The sequence below is a fragment of the Pseudopipra pipra genome, chromosome 4, assembly GCF_036250125.1.
Source record: "Pseudopipra pipra isolate bDixPip1 chromosome 4, bDixPip1.hap1, whole genome shotgun sequence".
NCBI classification, from domain to species: Eukaryota; Metazoa; Chordata; class Aves; order Passeriformes; family Pipridae; genus Pseudopipra; species Pseudopipra pipra.
Window position 1 is genome coordinate 9,846,391 of NC_087552.1, and position 7,065 is coordinate 9,853,455.

General features: G+C 34.2%; 1 long non-coding RNA gene across 1 annotated transcript in view; it reads left to right on the top strand.

Annotated features, from left to right (window-relative positions):
• Positions 1-2,410, top strand: part of LOC135413820 (uncharacterized) — a 28,313-nt gene extending 25,903 nt beyond the window's left edge. The window contains exon 2 of the long non-coding RNA XR_010430404.1: positions 892-2,410. This is a non-coding gene — a long non-coding RNA (uncharacterized LOC135413820). The remainder of the gene's footprint in view (positions 1-891) is intronic.
• The last annotated feature ends 4,655 nt before the right edge of the window (positions 2,411-7,065 follow it).

The following is a 7,065-nucleotide window of genomic DNA, read 5'->3' on the forward strand; positions in this document are numbered from 1 at the left end:
ATGATGATTTACAGTTCTTGCAGACAGTGAGTATTTGTTTTGGAGGGTCTTCAAGTGACACTCTATACTGTAAATGATTTATAATGCTGTGGCCGTGATTATTCATTGAGAATTCAAATGCACCGAGTAGGGATTACAAAATGGTTGGTATTATACAGCTAACAATAAATTTTAAAGTCAGAGATTGTTTTAGGATAAATACTACAAAGTTTGTTATTCATAGGTGTCTGGTAGCTGATGCTACATATTAGCATTAGAGTTATTATTGTGTTGGAATACAAATGGAAGAATGGTTTATAACTTAGTTCTCTCATAGTCCATAGCATGTGCTTAATTACACTGACAAATGCCAAGAGATGACATGAGTCTGACTCTTTTTCCATCTGTACTTTGTAAATCAGGGATCCCCAAAAGAGAGCACAGCTGTTAGTCTTTTCTTGCTTCCATTTTTTTGCACTAAATAATTTGGGGATTAAACAGAGGAATGTCTTAACCTGTAGCTTAGGCAGTCTGCCCCCTTCCTCTCCTGCCCTCCAGGACCCAATGGCCTCGACCCTCATTGCCAGGGTTTAGATTGAAAGTATCTCCATGAAGATGAAGCCTGTGGCTTTACATGTGGTATAAGCATACAGAAAATATTACAGTGAGAGATTTCTATTTCTATTAGGTTGTCTTTTCATGGGGATCACTATGTACACGTTTACACATACAAGGGCTCAGCTCCCTGCAGAGGATTTGAATTTAGTGGTGTTTTGAGTGATTAAGGCCTAACTTTAGTTACAGTAGCCTGATCATCCTGGGATATTTTTATATATTTTATACTTTATATATGTTATTATATATATATATTATTTATAATTTATATTTATTTTTATATTTTTATAACTGCAGGATAACGGACAGGACACCACAACCATTCAAATCTGTACTTAACTTCAAGCATTCGAAATCAGTGTTAGGAAAAGGCTCTGGTTTTTTTCACTGACTATGAAGAGTGGAAAGATGATGCCATCTTCATCAGTGACACTGATATGTGCTGCTGTTCTACAGGTGCAGAATGGAGGTACTGCATCCACGTCACAAAATAAAACACTTAACAACTCTTCTGTGTTTTGCCTGGACAAAATGAATGAACAACAAGTGATATGCATAATATAAATTTTAAGTATCTTGATATGAAAGGAAGGAAGATTGTTTTTTCTGATGGTTTTGTTTGTATTGAAGACTGTGCCTCAGGACATGATTTCAGATTTCCATTCCACTCTGGTTTTATGAATTAAACAAAGCAGAGCAGAAACAAAACAAGCAGAAAACCTTGACTGACTGATAAAGCAAGTGTGTAGAGCTGTAAATCACTGAGTAGAGGATGGAAACTCTTTAAACTTACAGAGCAAAATCTATTATACATTATATTTAAGTGATTTTTTTAACTCTCCACTTCTTTTCTGTAATGTACATTTATCACAGTGTAGAAGAAAAACAATTAAGCTTTATTTCACAGTGTTTGTTAGAAACATATTAATTTATATTGAAAGCAGAAATTCTATTCCATCTAGAATGGGTTCTTATTAATTAAATCTGTATCACTGGGCAGACACCTCAAACAAGTTTATTCTTCACTTAGAAGTGAATCAATTTTCTTACATGATAGCAGACAGGAAGGTTCCCGTGATGGAACACTTGTTGAGGTACTGTAAATAATATTAACATGATATCTAGAAAAGTGTTTTAAATGTACCTTTTGCAATGTAGTCAATATATAGATCAGTCAATGAATAATAAGGCATAATACATTATATATTTTTTTTTAATTTTCTTAATGCACTGTGTCACTAACCATAATCAAAAACTTTGTCACTGTCAAGTATACACACAATAAGAAATCACATATGCAGGGCTGTGTTTTTCATAGAAGAGGTATAGCTTCTATCAATGTCTTTGGAACTTATTATTCAGGTTATCATGGACATATACTTTAGTTTCCTTTTTTTTGGTTGTTGTTCTGATATTAAACAACAATTTTAAAAATGTTGAAAAAATTTTTAAGTCTTTTTCATCGTAATTTATCTTGTCTCTCCGATGATGTCTGTCAGTAGTGAAAGTAATACTTATCTGATTAGCCTGTTATTGCACAGCTGTTCTGAAAACAAGTTCAAGAAATTTTTTTAAGGTTAAAAATACCCCACAACTCACAACTTTAGCTAAGTACATATTATTCTTATGGATTGTTCAAAAAATGTTAGTCTTTCATTTTTTAAAAAATTTATTACACAGGAATTTAACTACAGCTGTGGGAAATCTAGTGGTTTTAAATGGTAGGCTTGCTTTCAGATGCAGCAAGTATAAAATCTTAGCATTTACTGAGGCTTTCTTTTTGAACCATTTTAAAATAAAATGCTGAGCTGGAAAACATTGTTTTTTTCTCTGTTTTCTTTGTGCTAAGCTGTGAAAATCCTTGATACTGTATTCTTTAAAGAGAAAAATAATAAATCAGTCAAACAAAATTTACAGATGGGTCTGGGTTTGCTATAAAGGTTCACAATATATCTTTACTGGATAGTAAAAACCATGAACCTGATAGAGATATCCTTTTTATGACATGTGATCATTTCCCCTCTCCGTCTCAAACTATCGTGTCATGTGCTGCCAGCAATAAATCTCTCATCCTTTACTGTAAGAGAAAGCTATCTTATCACCTTTTCTCATTATATTTCCTCTGTTCCAATATTTCTAACCACCTTTTCTTTTAGCTGTTTCAAATTAATGTGTCTATTTTACCTCAGACCTAATGTTTTTTTCCTGCATTACCTTTGAAAATTGATCTTTTTTCTTTTCAGCGGGGGAGGAGAATGTATATTGCCGAAAGACTGGCAAATGAGCTTGTCTAATAAAACATGTTGTCTTTTTGAGGCACTGTCATACCTATCCATAACAACCCTGTTATAATGACATTGCATTCCTACATAGTGCTTTAGTACTGCAAAAAAATTTCAGAGTGAAGTAATGTTTTGTTTAGTTCAGAGTTTCCCACCGGAAACAAATTTCGTGCTTGATAATTCACTGATAATATGGAAAGTCTTACATATTCTGATATTAATGGGGGAAAAAAAAGGATATTGTTGAGAAGATGATCTAAACTTGTGTCCAGCCTCTGAATATTGTTCCCTGCAAATTGATTTGATACTACTTCCAATTCTCATCTTCATTTGCAGCTGTTAAATTGCATTCACCTAAAAATTTAATTCTACTTATCCAAGTAATGTATTTTATAGTATAGATTTTATATTAAGTTAGAGGAACATGTTAGAGCAACTAGAAGGATAAACTTTTTATTTAATTGTGATCATGAGAAACTGTTTCTTGATACATTACCTTTCCTACAATAGGGTCTATACAATGAAAATTTGGATTGTGTTTCATTTCAGATTAATTCCAAACTTACAAGAATGGTTATGTTTAGTCATATATTATGGCTATGTAGGTTCTACAAGTTCCTAGAAACCTGTGAGAAGGGTGTGATGGAACATCACATGGATAGGTAAGCACATTTTGTTGTTACAATCTATTTCTACTTTCAAAAACTCTTTCGCAATGTTCATCCTCCAGAGGTCCTTAAAAACAAATCCCATAAATTTTCAGAGAAGTAAGGATAAAGAGGGTTTCTTTGAAAGCTGGAGACCTTTACAAGGGCATATAGTGATGAGATGAGGGGGAAGGGCTTTAAAGTGAAAGAGGGCAGTTTTAGATCAGACTTTAGGAAGAAATTCTTAACTGTGAGGGTGGTGAGGCACTGGAACAGGTTGCCCAGAGAAGATCTGGATGCCCCATCCCTGGAAGTGTTCAAGGCCAAGTTGGATGGGGCTTTGAGCAACCTGGTCTAGTGGAAGGTGTCCCTGTCCACGTCAAGGGAATTAAATTATCTTTAAGGTCCCTTCCAATCCAAACCATTCTATGACCATGATTGCACGCAGCTGAGTGTTATAAGAAAAAAAGTTGGTAGAAAATGATAACTTATCAAGGCAGAGAGGAGTTATTGCTGTAGACACACAACAATATGGTCTGAGAGCTGAGAGGTACAATGTGTGTGGAGAGGGAGTTACCACAGAGATACAGATGAGGCCCTGCAGAATGTACTTTAGATTTTAAGCACAAGATGTTGTTTTATTGTGAGGAGTCCCATTACTGAGTGATAGGGCAATAAAATGACACATGAAAATCAAAATTGATAAATGCAAAGCAATATTCTAGTGGAAAAGTGGTTTTAAGTTTATAAACAGTGGTGAGCTCTAAATTATCTATTCCTATTGAAGATGAAGTGGCAGTATGTTTGACAGCTCTGTGAAACCATCAGCTCAGAAGCAAACACTATTTTAAGAACCTTATCTGAGGAAGAGATAGTGAAACAGAAACCAAGAATTCCCCTATATACGCCCATGAGATAACACTACTTGAATACTGGGCATCTCTATGGAGCCTATATTTTGAAAAGTGGAAGTTAAAAGTCTACAGGAAGAATTGTAAATTTTATCAAAGTGTGGAGTTGCATTCCCACAGGGAGAGCTTATTTACAAGACCCTTCATCCTGGAAAAAAGAAAATCAGTCATGGTAGGGAAAGCTATATGTTTCTAAAACATGAGTGTTAAAAAATGAGTGACAATAAGGTGCTCACAATCCAAGTACAAAGCACACCAAGCAGATTTAAAGCAAACTACCTGCTTATAAAACAATCAACTAGTTTAAAACAAATGAAGTATTTCTTCACACCAGAGTTGCATTAAATTACACATGTTTTGAATGCCAAAACTTTACACAGGTTCGAAAAAATCCTGAAAATTTCACAAAAGAAAGCCTTATCACCATATTTGACACACACACACAAAAAAAGGAAACATAATGTTTTTCTTTCTGTTTTTGCACCTTCTTTAGACATCAACTCTAGCCAGTCAGAGGTAGGACACAAGATCACATGGACCTTTGTTCTAACCTTGGTTTATTGTTTGCACCTCATGAAATGCAAATAAATATTTTTTGCCATTATACTTTGAAAGCCTCTCTCAAAAAGTAGAGATAAATGGTGATTCTGAACATCAAGTATGAATAATGGCTAAGAAAATACATGAAACTATTTGGCAATTTCCTGGTAAATACCTCATATGAATTCTGATGTTTCTCAGTTTCTAATCTTTCTCAAAGTACTTCTTGAGTGTTCTGTTGCTTTTTTTTTATATAAAATATTTTATATCATGTTTCTGAATATAAATATATTTTTCTACTATTGCTGTCTGACATAGAATATGTAGAGCAAAGGAATATATAATGTATAGGTAATTAAAACAGAGAACAGTGTGATCCCTGATACCAGACTTAGCACACGCACTTTGTTCTCTCGTTCCAGCACAATTGTCCATAATACGATTTCAGAAGAGAGACACAACTGAGAACTCTTTTCTGCTGATTGGTATGAGCAATGCTGCTTTCAGGATGGGGAATCAGCTAACTGGAAAACAGATCTGAAATAGTTTCATTGACCATTGCTTACCTAATTTTGGCAGATGACTGATTTTACTGATTTTTTCTTTTTCTATTTCACTTTAACTTTCACTGACTTTTATTTTTTTTTTTTCTAAGGATTACTGCCTTCTGCCTTAAGTATTCCATTATACTGTAGTCTCAGGAGTCAAAGAAGTGCCTGACTGCTGGAGATGTCCAGAGGTGCTTAAAACTTAAAAACAGGGAAGATTAAATCCACAGGGAGAAATGCAGATCATTTTTGCCATATTTTCTCAACTTCCCCTACTGAACTATGAATTTTTGAATCTTGCATGACAAAATAAGTTCTCGTTCAATACTTAGATCTTGCTCAGACATGTTTCTTTGAACCGAGTGTCTGAATTAGAACTTGAACATCTTTTTCATTAGGTGAAAATGTCACTTCGATAAGAAGCACATTTGGTAGCAAATGTTAATAGGCAGGAAGTAGGATTTTGTAGTTACATTGCATTTCTTCATATCAAAAGGTTATAGAGTTAGAGATGCTGCCTGCCAAAACTCCTGGAGCTAGTATTCTTCATTTGTCCTTTACTTTGATTGACATATGTTGGCAAGTCTATAAATAAATAATTGAGGTTCTTTGCAAGGTTCATTTGCTGTTAAGACCAATCTATGCCTTGCCAGAGTGTTTGAGTGGAAGGTTGCTTTCCCTTTGAATTATTCTGAGCTGTATAAATGTATTGATAGGAACTTTCTTTGCACTGCTGTCCTCAAGCATAGCACTTCTGCTCTGCTTCTCAAAGAACAATAAATGATGGGAATAGTGTCCTTTGTGCAAAATACTTAAACTATTCTTGATGCATTATTTATATGGGCTAATCTTTCTAAATCAAAATATTGAAGCCTTTAGTGGTGCACTCTAAAATCTATATCAACTATTACCTTTGCCTAATGTTTTTAGCTTAAGACATTGTGAACACAGACATTGCTGATGAGGCAAAATTTGAGGTATTTACACTTTAAGATGTATGAATTGCTTACAAATATATTTTTTGTTCTGCTACTAAGGGTCATGTCTAGAAAGTTGTAAATGTGATTTACACAGAAATAAGCAATCATGTTAATTCACTCATTTAAAACTTGTTCAGCAAAAGACAGTTTTCAGCAGGAAAATGAAACAGGAAAATTAAATACCATGATGTTAATTGCCATCAGCTTCCTAACCCTTTCAGTGCAATAGCTCATGGTATTGGAAGTGCAGTCTTGCTTTTAGTGGATTTTGTTACCCAGGTTTTCTGGTAGAATGAATTCAAATAATTAATCAAGGAGATTAGTCTTCTTGCTTGGCAGGAGCTGGAACCTGTCTCTTCATCTCCTATTACTAGTGGGTTTGATGTCCTCTTTTGCCATTGATTGTCTGTCAGATCTTTTTACACTGTAGAAGCCTACAAAATACTTGATAGATCTATAGACCTAAGAGGAATATATATGTGTATATATATATTCAATGTATGTGTTTTACTTTTTATTTCATTATTTTACGTTTAATCTTTTGAGGACCCAGTGAGCTGTGC